Below are 16,431 nucleotides of genomic sequence, written 5' to 3' on the forward strand. Positions count from 1 at the left end.
ATGTGACAGGTTTGCCACTGCTCCCCTCCTCATTACCACATGCAGCTGTGCATCAGTGTGTGCCTTGCTCTGGAAGGGCCAAAGGGGTATGAGATGTACAGGCTGTTGGCTGGTTCAGTTATTGCAAAAACACAGGAGATGTTTTCTTGAGCAGTGAGTTCTTACCATAAGAAAACAGATACTCTCTGGGAAGTATTCACAGAACACTGGTTCTCCTGAGTTTTCACAGCAAAGAGAAGAGCTCCATGAATTATCTTCAGCTGTTTCCTGTTTCCTCTTCCATGTGGGCGTGTGGGCCTGCCTAGTGATACCCCAGTGCAGTCATTGTTGAAAATGCAGCTGTCTAAGAGAGCTCTCTCTAAGAGAAAACTCTCTAAGCTTTCTTAGTCCCACAGATCCTCTCTCATCCCCAGTGACTGTGAGGAAAGATTTCATGACTGGCACCGAGAATATAATTATTCTCCAGTGACACAGTAGGGAGTTATTCCCTGACATTCTGGTCCTTTGACCTCTGTACTCTGTGCACATATAGGAAAAGGGGGGTGTACCCATCTCCCCGGAGGAGAGAAATGAGGTCTCGAGCAAAACACTAAGTAGTATTTCCACTTCTTGCTAGTTCTTGTATGGCAGGAAGAGCAAACAGTGGGAGCAGAGGTGCTGAATTTCCATGTGCCTCTGCTGAAGTGGATACTTTCAGAACAAGTTGTTCCCAACTTATCACATCAAAGGCTTCAAACTATCTGCAGCACAAACACGCCCACATTAGGCAAATGAGCCTTTTGTTCATTTAAAACCAAGCACTGTGTTCAGATATCAATTCTTCCACAACCTACAGTCCCTGAAGCTATGGATGTAAAGAGCAATCCTGTAATGGATGCTGAAGAGGCCCCAGATACAAGTGCTGAATTCCTCTCTGAAGTGATGTCTTAGCACTGGTGCTAACACCTGCTCAGGTAACCCTCTCTCCCCCCCTGCTCTTGTTTGCTTGATATATGAAGGCTTCAGGTAATTCTTTGTGCAACATTTCAACAGCACCATCTTGCAGCGTTCTGTCTCTTGCTTAACGCTGCTTGTAGTACATCATTAGGTCATCTGCAGGAGACCCATTGTTCAGTGTAGCACAGAATTGAACTGTGCTGTCATGTGTTTTGTTTACAGGTATTGCAAATGAGTCATACCTGTCCAGGTACAGATAGCAGAGAAGGAAAGCCTTGTTGTTGTAGTCTGAATTAGAGGTGGGCATTCACAGCAGGAGTTTGCAGGCTGATGAACCAGTCCAATGAAAGGCCACCTTCCAGATGCAGGAAGCTTTTCACTGTAAGTGCACATGCTTCAAAGCAGGAAGGGCAGCACCCCTGGAGCAAGCACTGCTGCTCTGGGGTCAGCCAGCTCCCATCCTGAGAGAAGTGCTGGTCATAAAGTGAGCATGCCAACACCATAGGTATATGCATCTGCATGCTCTCCCAAACTTGCTCTTGTCTCTCTGTCATCATCTTTGTAGTGGTACTGTCAACTCTGGAAACAGAATCTTGTCGTAATGGGCCAATTCAGCTGCAGATTCTTTTGTGTCTCTGCCAACCTGAGCAGTACAGTGTACACAAATTGAAGGAGCCACAGCAATCAAGCCCCGATATCCATTTCCTCTGGACACTACCAGAGAATTTTCTTCATGATGAAATGGCTCATGCTTAGCCTAAGACCAGAGGCCATGTTTAGGGGTTGTTGGATTTCTTGTTACAAAATTGACCTGATTATTTCTGAACTATATGATGGGAGAAATATTTTTAAAGGACTATTTTAAAAATCAAGCTTGCCACAGATTTACAAAGCTAGATTGTATTTTCCTGCGTATTTGAACTACTTCGTTGCCAGGTTTTTCAGTATTTTTGGCTGCCCCTGCCTAGTGAACTCAATGTGAACTGAAGGCACTGGCATCTCAGGAAAACTGGGTTTTGCTTCACAAACACCAAGGGAGTGAGCAATTGCAAATAACAATCTAGTCATACAGCTGCAAGCTGCATCCCAGAAACATTTTCCACCAGCCATAATTTCATCAGCATCATTTTTTGGCTTTGCTTCAGTCACCCCATACTCCAGCACACATGTGCTTTTGACCTGCTTGAGTGTGTTTCCCCCCCAACATGCTCTGCCTTTTCAAGCCCTCACTCCCCCATCTTGATGTATCCACCAAAACTGCTTGGCTCAGCAGCAGTGAAAATACAGAGCTACACCATCTTGCCAGCATTTAGCCACAGGCTTGCAAAGAAGTGAGCATGCATCAGGCCTGGATTAGTGGCTTCCAAAATGAGCTTTTCGGTCACAATATAGCTAAGAGCTCTTACTCACACTATAAATGTTATTAACGCAATAAGCAATGTTAGAACGGGAATCTTTTTCCACTGGAAAATACCAGCTTGAAAAAAAATCAAAATAAAATTGCCTAAAGGATATGTTTGGTATATTTGAAAATTTCAAGGCAAATCTTTTTGAAATGACTCTTAGAAGCTTTATGTCAAAGTAAAATCTATGCTCTTTAGAGTAAAGGTCTATCAAACAATTAAAAGGAAGTGTGTTTGGTAAAACTTATTTGGGATTTTCACATTTCTCCAATTTAATTTGTGAATGAAATTCCTATTAATTTTGGGCCGAGGGGAAAAAAAAATAATCAGCATGAATTTTATCTTGCTGGCTTAGAATATAAGATAAATGATTTGTTGTCTGCAGACCACTTTACTCCCCATGAACTTTTGAACTAATTGTCTGATCTCAGCTAAGTGCTATGGATAGAAGAAAGTTTTGCTTTCTTGTGATAGGAGGGCTGAAGGAAGCAATGAAGGAAACAGGAAGTATATCTCTGGTTGGCGCTCCCAGTAGAAGTAGAGTGACTTTGAAGGCGTGAATCTGCAAAGAAGTTATACCCTCACTAAATTCAGGTCTTCCAGAAGCAAAGTAGGTGTGACTAAGGAGCTTGTGCTGTTTTCTGTCTCTGCTCTGCTTCATGATGTTGGAGAGGATGTTACATTTCTTTCCTTCTGGATATCTTTGTTAGGTGGTGTGGACTTCTCACTTGCATATTTATTCAGCATCTATCACAGTGGGAGGCCCTGGATGTGACTGTAATACAAACAACACTGACAAATCCGTGTTTCCATGGTAGGCTAAAAATCTCTTCCTTCTGAACCAAATAATGGCAAGGGTAAAAATTACTTACTTTACATCCATAGATCAAAAGCCTTCCCGAGCACTTCCTGTAAAAGCCTTCCTTGTAAAGTGGCACTGACTTAAACAGTGCTGTGTGAATTGGCAGCCAGTTGTGGTCTGAACTTTTATCTCCTGGATGCTAATTTGGTGAATGCTGTCAGTTGCTGAGGGAGGAAAGACGGTAAATCTTCTGTATGTTCTTCCCCCCCAAAATAGGGAATTATCTGAGTTGCTGTGTGTGAAGATGAATAGTCACAATGATTTTTACCTGTCCATATTATTGAAATCCAGCTTTTGCATTCCAGAATTCAGAGAAGCTGTTCCATAGTGGAAGTCCAATCCTTTGTAGTACAGAAATGAGCCAATGTTTGCTAAGAAAAAGGGAGGAGGGTTCCCTCCTCCTTGCAAACGTAAAATGACTTCCCTTTTAGCTGACTTTTAGGACAGTGCAAATACATGCTGCTGTCCAGATCTGTGCTCAGTGCAGAAGCACTAGTATTACTCATGTCACACCTCTCAATTTTGTTCCTTGGTATTCCTGGGACTAATGCCAGACCACGGTGTATGACTTCATTTAAGGCACAAAGGTGGCTTCAGGAGTGGCTTTTCCTCATTGCTGGACCATGTAACTATGCTCAGGACTTCACTTATTACCTGTCTCTTCCTTTGGATTAAATTGTTCTCTGTGAAAAATACTCTGCAGCCTTTTCTTCATCAAAGTCCAGTTTTTTTGATTGCCAAATAGAAAGCAAGAATTCCCAAGAGGCTCCTTAGGCTGGAATACCAACATGATGGGTAGAAGAGCTTTGCAAGACCAGCAAGAAAACTGTTAAGCCTCACCTTTGCTTGGCATGGTTAAGAGAAATTTATTTCTCTGCTGTGATGTTTGTTTGAGCCACATAGTGCTTTTTAAGCATTGCCATCAAATCTTCTTAGTTTGAAGCACCCGAGTCTTGAGGGAAACATCAGTCTTCCAGGACTACTACTACCTCTCTTCTGAACAGAGTTTGGAAAATGGATTTTTTTTTCATGAAATCTAAAGTAGTGTCAAAATAAAAATACTGCAGCAGCCTTTAAGCATAAACTTTGGCCTCATCTTCTTTTCAGTAAATTGAAACTATCTTCCCATGCGCTATAGCCCGTACATTACTTCTTGATCTTGATGCTGCTGTTTTAGGTTGGACATCTGTTTAGTCCCAAACAAGTGTCCCAGTCACCTGATTCCATGCTCTCTCTACATCAGGATTTCTCTTGATTCTAGGCCAGTATAAGAAAATACTATCTTTTTATAGGACTGGACTACCATCTCTGCAGTCACTGAGCTCATCCTCTTTCCTGAGGTATGCTTTGCTCAATTTTCCAAATACATACCTGAAGACATCTCATATGCTGACCTTCCACATGTAGTTCTAGACCTTCAGATATGAAATGGTAGTTCCTAAAGTTCCACACATCCATAAAAGCAGTGTTTCTCCCTCTGGGCTTGAGAAGAACTTGTGTTACTCTATGCTTTCAATATGTTCAGCTCAAGCCCATCTCTGATCAAATGCAAAAAGGTGCTTTCCAGCATGCATGGGAAGATCCCTCTCATAAGCTATGCTTTCTCTGAGGATGTGTCTGAAGATGTCTCTACAATGAATGTCTCCCTGTAATGTTCCCGAGAAGAAAATTGTACGCTACTTTGACACTCGGTTTCTAGCTTAGAGTTGCAGGAGAAAGGCTGAAAGATCCATCTCCCTCTTGAAGCTGGATGGATGAACTGAAGCGGCAGACAGAGCCTGGAGGGAGAAAAGAAAGAACTGGTATGAATATTAATACATATAAAATATATACTATGTGATGCATTTCTCTTCTCACACATCCAATGATCATCTATCCTCCCTCACTCCCCTCCCCTCTGCTCTGCTTCACTCTGTCTATGGAGTAAATGTTGGATTTACATTTTCAGTCTATTTAAATCTCTCATTTTTGCTGCAGTGTAGCAGGGGAAAAGCCTTAACTCTCTGTTTGCTGCACTGCATCTGTCAAACACTGAAAGAGAACAAAGCTTTTCTCCCAAGCCATCTAACTAACTGTTTCTGCAACCTTTTGGTCTCTATTCCCGATAATTCTTGCTGGGCAAAGGCCATTGAACCTGTCTGCAAATATTCTGCACTTTTATGAAACCAAGTCCCCTTTGCCACCTCTTTAGGTTTTTAAAACCAAGTATTTGAAGTACTGTACAATTACGAGTTACCAGGTCTTGGAATCTTTGCAACTGAAGTCCATCTGCATCTATTGAACTTATATAATGCTGAAGAAAGTTAATATATTCACACATGTTTTTAAAGTAAGGAAGTGTAGTAGTGCAGTATTTAGGCTTGCCACCTACCCACTGAGAAGATCCCAAGTGAAAACAATGCAAATATAGTTTGCATTGAGCATTCTTCCATGAAGTACAGGGTTAGGGTGTATGATCCGTGGACCTGTGCCTGCACTATTAATGTTCATGCACTTGTAAATTCCAGAAAAAAAGGCTTCAAATTCTGCCTGGACAGAAGTTTGGGGGGCTGATCTGTCTGCCTAGACTGAAATATGATAACTCTGACAGTTTTCTTGACTTTCTTTTTCTCATGGCGTGACATTTGTGAGTTCTCATGAATGACTAAAGAAACTAGAAGGAAGGAAAAAGGCTGGGGCTAAAATAATTTGTTGTATTCAGTCTATGCTAGATTTTATGTCCCCTATAACTAAATATGAGATGTATCTAGTGAAAACTTTGACATTGGCTTCCACCCTCCCCCTTCCTTTTGCAACCTTGCTTGTGAGCAGTATCACTCAAAAGGAGAGATGACATGGATGCTCTTAGGCAGATGTGTCTCAGAGACTGCACTGCTCACTGGTATGAGGATGTAGGGGGACAGTCTGTCAAGAAATCAGAAAGAAATGTGGCAGTTTAAATGACCAAGCATGCAATAGCAATTGGTGAATACAGCACATGTCATACAGTGCTGGAAAATATCTCAAGAGCTTGATCAATGCCGGCAGCCACCAACTGTGAGCACTGGACAAACAGTTAACAGTGATACTCCAGGCATAGGCAATCTGCTGTTTTTCCCTTTTCCATTTACCACAGATATAGGATCAACTAAAACGTCTCCTTGCTTCCTGCTTGATGGACAAAATGCTGTCAGGGAAAGCCTGATGAGTGACTGACACTCTTCCAGCTGCAACTTCCACTATTCAGTATAGTGTTATATGATCAAAACTGGTTATACAGTTCAGCAGGAGTGGGTGGTAGAGGTAAAACAACAGGAACATTGGGACTTTGTGCTGCCACTGAGCAGATTATTCAGGTCTTTTGAACTCTGCTGTTGCATTTCTCCATATATGGAGCAGGCCAAATCAGGACAGGAGTCCTGGCTCTTAATTTCAGTCTAGGACCTCAGAGGAGTTGGGGCTCTGGTTGTTGCTCCTCTCTTCATGGCAGGGTCAGAGGGACAGCAGGGTACTGCTTCCTTCTCTGTTAGCTCTCTCCCCTGAGCCACGTCCTTTCTCTACCTGCCCAAAGGGAAAGTATGATGGAGATCAAGTGTAGGGGTTACTGGGTGATCACCTGGGAGGTAAGATCTTTGAGTTAAAGGGAAACTGGAGAAGCTTTAAATTTGTCTCAGATCTCCATCCTCCCTTTCTGCCAGAGCTTGCAGCGTCGTGGTATTTTAAGATGTGATTTTGACTTGCTGTGTTACGTTTATATATGATTCTTGTATTGTGGTTGTACTCAGCCTTTGTGTGCTCATTGAGATGATTACTTCTGCAGATGTGTGATAACAAGTAGGTAGCAAGTAAAGTTATAAGACATCCCAGTAAATAACTGTAAGATAAAATAGTGACTACCTTATTGTTGCTCATGGATCACTGCCCGGTCTCTGTTCTGGGTGTGGATTGGGCTTCCTGCACTGCTGTAGGATAGAGTTATTAAAGGCCATAATAATATACACATGCAAGGTGAATTGCAAGGAGGTGGGAGAGTAGAGACGGTGAATTAAGGCTCCCCAAATAGGCTTAGGTCTAAGTGTTTGCTAACAAGCAAGCGCTTGACTTGGCAACATTAATAATATTCTTTTATGGTAGGTTTATATATGAGCAGGAGGGAAGATGAATCACATTGCAGAAATAAAGTAAAGCACTCATGATGTTGAGAATTGGCTTGGCTGGTTAGGGAAATAAAGGGCCCTTCAATCAGGGAGCAGAGAGCTAATTGTCTCATTAGCTTATCTGTCTGAGTTGTATTCCCCAGAGAAGAGGGTGGGAGATGGAAAGGAGACAAATGAAATAAATGAAGCAGTCCTCTGGGAGGAGGATTTTCCCTAAGAGGAAGGGGAAGGGGCTGTTAGCTGTGTAACAGCATGTTTTGCTGCAGTGGTTTCAGGGCTCACCTACTAAAAGACAAGGCTTAGAAAGGAAGGGGAAATACCCTAGAAAAAAAGGAGTGGTGAGGGGTAAAGGAGAATGACTGAGGAGACCTCTGCTCTCTCTGCTTCTAAATTTCCTGTCCCTCCCTCTCCTGACTTGGTTTTAGTATCTCAACAATATGGTATTGTGGATTTCATATAGAGAAGTATTTAGCAGATTTGACAGACCAAGCCAAAAGTAATTCCTCTGCAATAATCCACAAATCTCTTGGCAAAGCCACTTGCATTGCTACATTGGCATTTCTCCCAATAATATAGCATCCCGGGAACAATATTGCAGGTGTGGTATTTCCAAATTTATATATATAGCTCTAGGATTTATCATTCATATTGTGCTTCAAGGTTTCCTAACACCACTTTAATACAAGGAAGCAACGTAGCACAAGGGGCCTTTCTATCAGCATTAGACCAAGATCCTTACAACATTAAGTTTATATTCAGCAAGACATGTCCTCTGTGTTTTTTTTCAGACCTACAAATCTATTTGCATGCCTCGGGTGCCCCTTTTTCTTTTCTCTTTTCCTAAGAGGACTATTTCTGGTCCTGAATCACAGGACTTATTCTGCCACCCGAACTAACAGCAGCATCTTGTGGAATACCCGCTATTGTGCAGTTTCCTTGCAGGGACTCCATTAAACTGGAAGCAAGTGAATTTCAAGAGAAGTGCTGCTCAGCCTTCAAGCCTTGGGGCTGAGGGCACAGCATCTGTCAGGAGATGTGTTCTAATCCAGATCTTTGCCCAACCTTAGTGATTTGATAATGCTAACCTGCTGAAGTTAAGCTTGCTCCTGATAATATGACATTAGTCCCTGTAGGTATCATCCTACAAGCTTATGGGTAGATACAGAAATAAAAAAGATTTTTTGTTCTTACCATTTAATAGGAATAGCTGTGAGTCAGGTTTCCAATGAGTCAATGGAAGCTGACTGCTGAGATAATCCTCCAAGCTACATGTTCACTGTGGAACCTAGAACTGCATCCAAGCAGGACATTTCCAGACAGCTTCCTGGCATTAACCACCACCACTACTAAATAGTTCAAATAGTTCTAGAATGAATGAGGATGTAGTTTTCTAAACCCTGGCTACAGTGACCTCTTCCTGTATTGTATTTCTTGTATTTCTGAAATATCACCTGGAGGAAGATTGGCTACAAAGAATGACCTGGGGAGGGAAAAAAAAAGGTTACAATGACCTGAAACGCTCCAGTGTGTTTGCTTGAAATGCTTACTGTCCTGAAATGTGTTTTGGGGGGGGGGGGTTGTTTTGTTTTTAAATCTTTTTTTGTTTTGACTTTTAGAAGGCTAAGAAACCAACTGATTTCCTTTGATAAAACTTGATAAGCTGCTTATCTGATAGGAATATTGAAATTTGATGTTCTCTTTTGGGATGGCAGGGATAATGTAGGGTTCCATTGAAATCTGTAGCTGTTCACAGCAGGAAGTCATTTGCAGTCTGATTCCACTGATTTCATTGGGTTTGGATAATTCCTAGTGAAAGGCTTCTAGCCATTTAAAAGCTTGTTGCAACAAAACCCAGCAAGAGGTTCATTTTAATTAGTACTGGCTAATGGTTAAAAAAGAATGTGACCATAGTCTCAAAGACAGATCTGCAGGACAAGGGCTTCTTGGGAGTTTTTCTCGGAGATGACATTCGCAGTCATTTTGCTTACTGGCATCTGGTGCTTATCAAAGAAGTTTTGTTTTGAAAACCAAGAAAGGCATCATGTCCTGTGAATGTCCATGTGTTGGAAGGGATGTCCACAAGGACAACTAGTGAGTAAAAACTGCTCAGCCTTCTTCCTGTGCTGACAGCCCCTCAGAGGGATACGTACCTGTTTCCATGGCATCAGCCATTTTCTTGGGTTTCTCCCTGCCCTTGCAATGTGTCTGCGTCTGTCTCTCTAAATCCCCTTCCCTTCTCCAAGGAGGAAAATGTCATGATAGCAGGGTGTGGGGGGAGAATACAGGCTTTTGGAGTCTGCAACCATATTGGGCTGTCATCCAGCCCACCACTGATCTCAGAGGGAATGAATTCACCATCTGTAGAAAGACCATGTCTCACTGCAGCCATCTGTTAAGCTCCTCAGCCCACTTGCACTCTGAACAATGGCAGCATCTTCCAGAAATCCTGTAGGAGAGCATCCTTCCTTCCTTCATTTAGGTGACACTCAGCACACAACGCTGCCTCTGAACAAAAGTATCAGCAGTTCTGCCAGAGAGACAGCTTTTCAAGGCACAACGTTTTGTGCTCCTAATCTGAGCACCATAAAGAGCATGAAGACCTGGGAATAGCTATAGCTGCCTTGAGATTCCTGAGACTCTGAGACTCCTAAGTTTCTCATATTCTGTGGAATGAAATGGATCTTGCAAACTCCTGGGCTAACTGTACATAGATGTTTCTCCTCAATTCTGTTGAGTAGGAAAAATAATGTGAGTACCACCAGCACTGGCAAAGGTCTTGCTACCCTTTATATGGAGGAGACACTACAGAAAAGATCTTGACAGCGTCACATCATTGGCTTTGAATTGAACCTGATGCACAGGCTGTCCCTTCCAAGCCTGTTATATTCTTGTCCGTGGTCTACTGGGAATCATCCATTAATCAAACTCTGCATTCCTGCAAGAACTCTGATTTATCTCTCATGCTATAAGCTGCCAGGCACTGGTAGAGCAGAATTTAGGCATCCAGTGATTACTAATGTCTCAAAGGCAATCTAGATATTCTCCTTATTAAAAGGATTAGCCAAAACAAGCTCATGGCAACTGGGCTGTTCTTTCAGAAATTCTTTAGGGGTGATTTAACTCAGACATCTCTCTTCAAATTCATTACAGTGCTGGCCAGTCAGCCACATCACCATGACACATAGCTAAGTAAGAAACCAATCTAATGGACCAGTGATGGCCCCTCTCCAAAGCCAAGGACTTCAGCTGGACCTGATGGCAGAAAGCTGAAACAGCATCAGACGGAACAAGCTAATTCCCCAACAAGCACATGTCATCTTGGCTTACTTTAGCTGCTTCCCAAGAGCTGCTGCCACTTCCAAAGCCACGTGATGCCTGGGATTGCAGGGTGTTTCCAGATATTGCTAGGTAATTCCTGTCTTCTTCCCACCCCCACACAGATCATTTGCCAGACTCTGAAGGAAGGGAAGACTTCTCAATTAACATTTAAGAGAGACACTTGCTTTTATTTCACAAGAACAGGGATTTGCTCTTTTTGCAGTTACTCTGCCACCTCCGTCCTTTGGTGGAGTTAAACTGGGAAGAACCTTTCTCTTTTTTCCCTATCTCACCTACTGCTGCTTAGCCCTTGCAATCTGTGCACCAGCCTCAGGGCAGCTCTCTCTCTAAATTCTGATTTGGGAAGCGAGGCCCTCCCAAAAGACAACACAAGGGACAAAACTCAGATCTGAACTGAAACAGGGAAGGAAGAGCTGTTGCCAGCAGGGAATAGGGCTTTGCTTGCAAAGGAGAGGGTGCCCTGATAGAGATGTCTCATGCCACTGAACGCTGCTGTTAACAGGGGAGTGGATGTTCTGTCAAAAAGCTGTCAGGAAGTCAGACAAATATTTAAAGAAGCAGATTTCCTCTTGAGGGTGAAGAAATACTGCTCAGCGCTTGACAGTGCAGCCTGGTAGCTCCCAGCCCCAGGGATTAATATGCTTGCAGCTCCTATATCCGAAGGACAGTGAGAGAGGGCAAGGAGATGAAAACAGAAGGAAAACAGCCAAGTAATTCCTACATACAGCAGTCACATGTAGAAGAGAGTCCTGTGTTTTGCCTACACAGAAACAGACCCTAATCTCTGCAGTCTTCCTAGAGGAACAGATATGTGCCTGGAGAGCTCATCTACTCTGCAGCCACCTCCTGTGAGGAGGGAGAGGTAGATGCAAAGATGCATGGGAGGGCAGCTGGACATGCATAGCTGCTTTGGGAAGTACATAAGGACATTCCCCATCCATCAATTTATGTGCAGATTCTTCCTGAATTACATGCTGAGACTGACTCATGTACCTGAGTTTGTGCTCTGGTGAGGTCTCATACTGTGCAGAAGGGCAGCATTTAATATCCCCAAGTATAAAGGGTTTCTAAACTTATCTTGACAAAAGCAATTGCTCTGAAAAGACCTTCCAGGTAAGTGTTTTGTATTTGGTAAACAGTGTGTGCAGGCTGAGAGGCTGAAACCCAAATTCAGAGCTACACCTGTGCCCCTGGCTAAAGGATGCCAGTCAAGTACTTGCCTAACTGGGACAGTGTGCATCAGCTGGCCAGCCTGCTATCTAGAGAGGCAAATATTGGATGCTCACAGGCTCTGCAAATGCCTTTCTGCATGCAACTTCCCTCAGACACTTACTTGAACCCTGTGTTTCCCCAAGTTCATATAAGGGAAACACCCTTGTAAGCCTGGGCTCTCTGCTGCAAGCATCTACCACAGGACAGTTAAATATTGACCCCTTTGGCAATGCTGTATGTATAGATCAGTAATTTTCTCCCTTCCCCACCTTCTCCACACAAAGTCTGGTGCTCCAGCTCCTTTCCAGCCACTGACCTAACTCTCTCTGTTTCCAGGGACACATGGGCCATCATGGGGAAAGGACACACTCTGTCTGTGGCTTGGTAACAGAGGCAGCAGCAGAAGCACGGTGCACGCAGATTGTAAGTGGATTTGAATATGGTCTCTTGAAAAATATGAGATAGCGCACAATATGTTTTCCTCGGTGCCGTAATGTATTTCAAACAGCTCACTTCCATCTCCTGCACTTTAATTAGCATGAAAATTGGCCAGTTCCACAATCCCTTTAAATACATTCGGTGTGTTACCAAATATATTTCAAAAGCAGTTACACACAGGCAGGCCAGGGCCTGGGGGTGGGATACAAAGCGCTCCCCGTTTTGTTCCAACTCATTACTAACCTGTGTCGTGGCTGATACAAGAGGCTGGCACACTGGGTTTTGTTTTTTAGTGGACAAATGTTACCAGGCAAAAGCAAAGTGCACCAAGCAGTCTCTGGCTGATGGGCTGCAATGAGTAGGCGGAAAAAAATAGAAGCCCCTCAGTTCCTCATGTGCTGCTTGCTTGCTAACCTAAGAGGAAAGCTGTCCATTAAGGGTACATCCAGTACTGACACAACTGGGGAGGGAATAGGATGTTATATGGGTGTTGGCAGGTGGGTTTGATCCAGCTCATGAGGAGATGAAGGGGATCCCCAATCCCCAGAAGGAGAAACTAGCTGGTGACACTATGAGCACTGTCCACTTGTTGCATGTGGTGAGGAGTATGAAGAGAGGAGGGCCTGAGGGAACAGCATGAAACTGTCAGGGGAAGGTCAGGGTGGGGGTTAGGAAAAGGTTCTTCATCAGAGGGTGGTGGGGCAGTGGAACAGGCTGCCCAGGGCAGTGGGCATGGCCCCAGGCATTCAGAGTTCAAGGAGTGTTTGGACAACACTTGTAGACATAGGGTTTGAATTTTGAGTGGTCCTATGTGGAGCTAGGAATTGGATTCAGTGATTCTTATGGTTTCCTTCCAGCTCATAGAAACACAGGATCATTAAACTGAAAAAGATTCTAAGACCATCAAGTCCAACCACTGACCCTTCCCTGCCATGCCCACTAAGCTGTGTTCCTCAGCACTACATCTACATGTTTCTTGAACCGGGAATGGTGACTGCACCACTTCCCTGAAAGATGTGTTCCAATGCTTGAAACTCAGGTTATTCTGTAATTCTAGGACAAACTTTTTTCCTACTTGCTAGAAGTTGTCCTGCCTAGCCTGAATGTAGCCTTGCCCTGCCAACAAGGAGAGGAAGAAGAGGGCAGGGAGGAAGGAGCAGAGGGCCCAGGGAGACTTTCAGAGGCCTCTGGCCCATTTATCTAGTCACAGTGGGTTTTCTGCTGTGCTGTGAAAATACTCCAGTGACTCCCTCCCAGACTGTCCCAGTGCCTTACAGCTCAGGAGATCAGAATTAATGTGCTGCTTGGCCTCTGGGAGAAACTAGGATTTGGGGAGTCTTGGGGAGGAGCTGCAAGTCCCTTGTAGAATCAAGCATCACTGTATGCAAATGTGGGTAATTTCATGGAAATGTATGTAATTTTATGCAGATTTAAAAGCTATTGACTTTCTGTCACAAGATGTTGGCAGCTATGGTATTTGTTTGAGTCTCTTTCTTTCCCTATTTAAGCCTTTTTCTTTTTTTTTTTCTTCTTCCTTTTGGAACTTCAAAACTTTAAATATTCATAGCACCATTTCTGTGAGTCACAGGGAGAGACTGCAGCAAGCTGAAAAGTTCAGATGTTCGTCCAAACTTCCTCAAAGTGCTTTGGGATAGGAAGTGGGGTTTGAGAGTGGGATGTTTTCTGATGCAGTATGCAGAAAATCTTTTCCCACCAGAACTCAGCAGGAGCTTATGGGTGACCGGAAATTTTCCTAAGAATAAATGAAGCTTGGTCTTTTTTACTAAGAAAGCATCAGAAAATATTTAAGTGGAAAGGCAGAGGAAAGATTGCTTCATCTATCTTTTAACACAGAAACCAGTTGCTGGCATCAAGCTAGAGCCCTGGTGTTGCTTTCTGTGTCTTTGTATTTCTTGGTGCTCATTATGCCAGCGCAGTGTATAAAGGAGTAAGAAGGATCCGTGAATAATACGTGTGCCAAAGTAAAGGCTGCATTCCTTGTTAATTATATGCCATAGTGCATTTGTGGAGGTGAGCATCCTTCTCTGAAAGCTGTTGGGTAAGACCTTCGTCTCTAATTATTTAAGGATAGCTGCTCTGTGCAAGGCTAAGCCTGGCTTTGGAGATACCATCAGTGGGTGCTAGAATGAGAAGATGAATGCTGAGCCTGGAACCATGTGCAGGATAGCAGAGCATGATGACTGCAATGCAGTCAGTGCAGTACCTCATCCTACTGGGAGTGGGGGAAAAAACACTACTGATGGAACCTTGCTGTAGGACCCTAGAGCTGGGACTTGTGTTTGTGCTTTCCTCTAGCAGTAGCTGGACATTCACTAGAGAAAGTGGAATAGAAATCATGTGGAAAGGGGTGAAACAAGGGCAGAGGATAGCCTGAGCCACAGATACAATAGTGAGTGGAGATGGATGAGGGAGGAAGCATGTGGTCCTGCTCATACCGAAGCCCCAAACCAGTGCAGGATTCAGTACCTTGCTGATTCGGCTTACATATTTGAAAGCACATGATTCCAGGCATGGGCATCTGCACAGTTTGCATGTTGGTCTCTGGTAGCTTTAATGGAGATACAAATCAAAAAAACACAAGGGCCTCAAGGAATGACTCCCTTACTGGGGTGCAAAGGCCTGAATTTTACTGCTTTACAGGCTTGATGCAAAAGTCATGTATTTTTAAGAGGTGATTTGGAAATGGCTGAAACTATTTTTCTGAAATGGCATGAAAAGAAAGGTCTTTGCAGCTGGCTGAATTGAAATGAGTTAATTTGTTCCCATCTGAATGTTTGTTTTTAATGATGCTGGAAATATTATTCTGTTGTAAGACTGAAGTATTAAGCACAGCTAGAACTCTTGCCCGAATTACTAGTTAGCTGATAACTAAATCTAATGAAAAGTAAATCATGTACGCACAGGCCTTAATAAAGCCTTGCTTTTCTATATCCTTCTCCCCTTGGCTGGAATATCATGTACTATCTAGTGTAAACCTTGAGCTTAAATAACAAGAAAAATTGGCTAATGAAGTTGTTTTACTTTTTTTTAATGGTTGGCTCAGGAGGTGTCTCAGCCCACGCACTGTAGTGTTTGTCCTCTTTTGACTTCCAAGGCAGTGAGACTTTTTAACAAGTTAAGGAATTTGCATCTGGGTCTGAACTTGAGACACTTTAATGCTTGGGAAGAGAGTTCCACCATGAGTGGCACTGTGGGAGGAATGAGCTGCTAAGTCTGGACTGATATTTTGCCCTGTATATTTCAAACATCCTAACTCTGGAGTGAGTCAGCCTTTGCTTTCTGATTCAGGAAATTCCTTATTTATTTTTTTTTTTACTTCATAATAGACAAAAAAACACTCAAAAAAGGAAAAAGCTCCCTTTTATGAAAGCTCTTGCTGTTTTACTTTTTTATCTTCATTGCTGTGGAAACTGCCACAGAACCGACCTCCTGTCTCTGAATTGTTCTTTGTTTTAGATTCAGTTTTGTAGAATCTTCTTCCATCACAAAAAACTGATGACATCCATCAGAATATTAGTTGAGAATAGTTCTGTGCATCAGTGTTTTCCATAATAAACAGCAGTTCTGTAGGGCCTGGACTGATACATCTATCCCAGTAAAGGATTGATTCTGATGCCACCTTCAACAACTAGTTTGCTCCTGCTATTTTTTCTCCTGTAAAATGCTAGGATATCCTTTCTTTTCTGTTTGAGACTTGCTGCAGCTACCCATTTCCATCTGTTGAAACTCCTCAGAGATCACTGAATCCAACCCCCCTGCCAAAGCAGGTTCCCTACACCAGGTCACACAGGTAGGCATCCAGGTGGGTCTTTGATATCTCCAGAGGAGACTCCACAGCCCCCCTGGGCAGCCTGTTCCAGTGCTCCGTCACCCTCACTGTAAAGAAGTTCTTCCTATGCTCCAGTTTCTGGCTGTTTCCCCTTGTCCTGTCTCCACACACGGCTGAAAAGAGTCTGGCCTCACCACTTTGCCCCCCACACCTCAGATATTTATAGACCTGGATCAGGTCCCCCCTCAGTCTTCTTCTCTCAAGGCTAAACAGACTCAGTTCACTTAGCCTTTCTTCACAGGGGAGATGCTCCAG

At 43.3% G+C, this 16,431-nt stretch overlaps 1 long non-coding RNA gene across 1 annotated transcript in view; it reads left to right on the forward strand.

Annotated features, from left to right (window-relative positions):
- Positions 1-12,320, forward strand: part of LOC107320349 (uncharacterized) — a 68,027-nt gene extending 55,707 nt beyond the window's left edge. The window contains exon 4 of the long non-coding RNA XR_001558227.3: positions 12,225-12,320. This is a non-coding gene — a long non-coding RNA (uncharacterized LOC107320349). The remainder of the gene's footprint in view (positions 1-12,224) is intronic.
- The last annotated feature ends 4,111 nt before the right edge of the window (positions 12,321-16,431 follow it).

The sequence above is a fragment of the Coturnix japonica genome, chromosome 1, assembly GCF_054131305.1.
Source record: "Coturnix japonica strain WE chromosome 1, WE-NBRP24, whole genome shotgun sequence".
Lineage (NCBI taxonomy): Eukaryota > Metazoa > Chordata > Aves > Galliformes > Phasianidae > Coturnix > Coturnix japonica.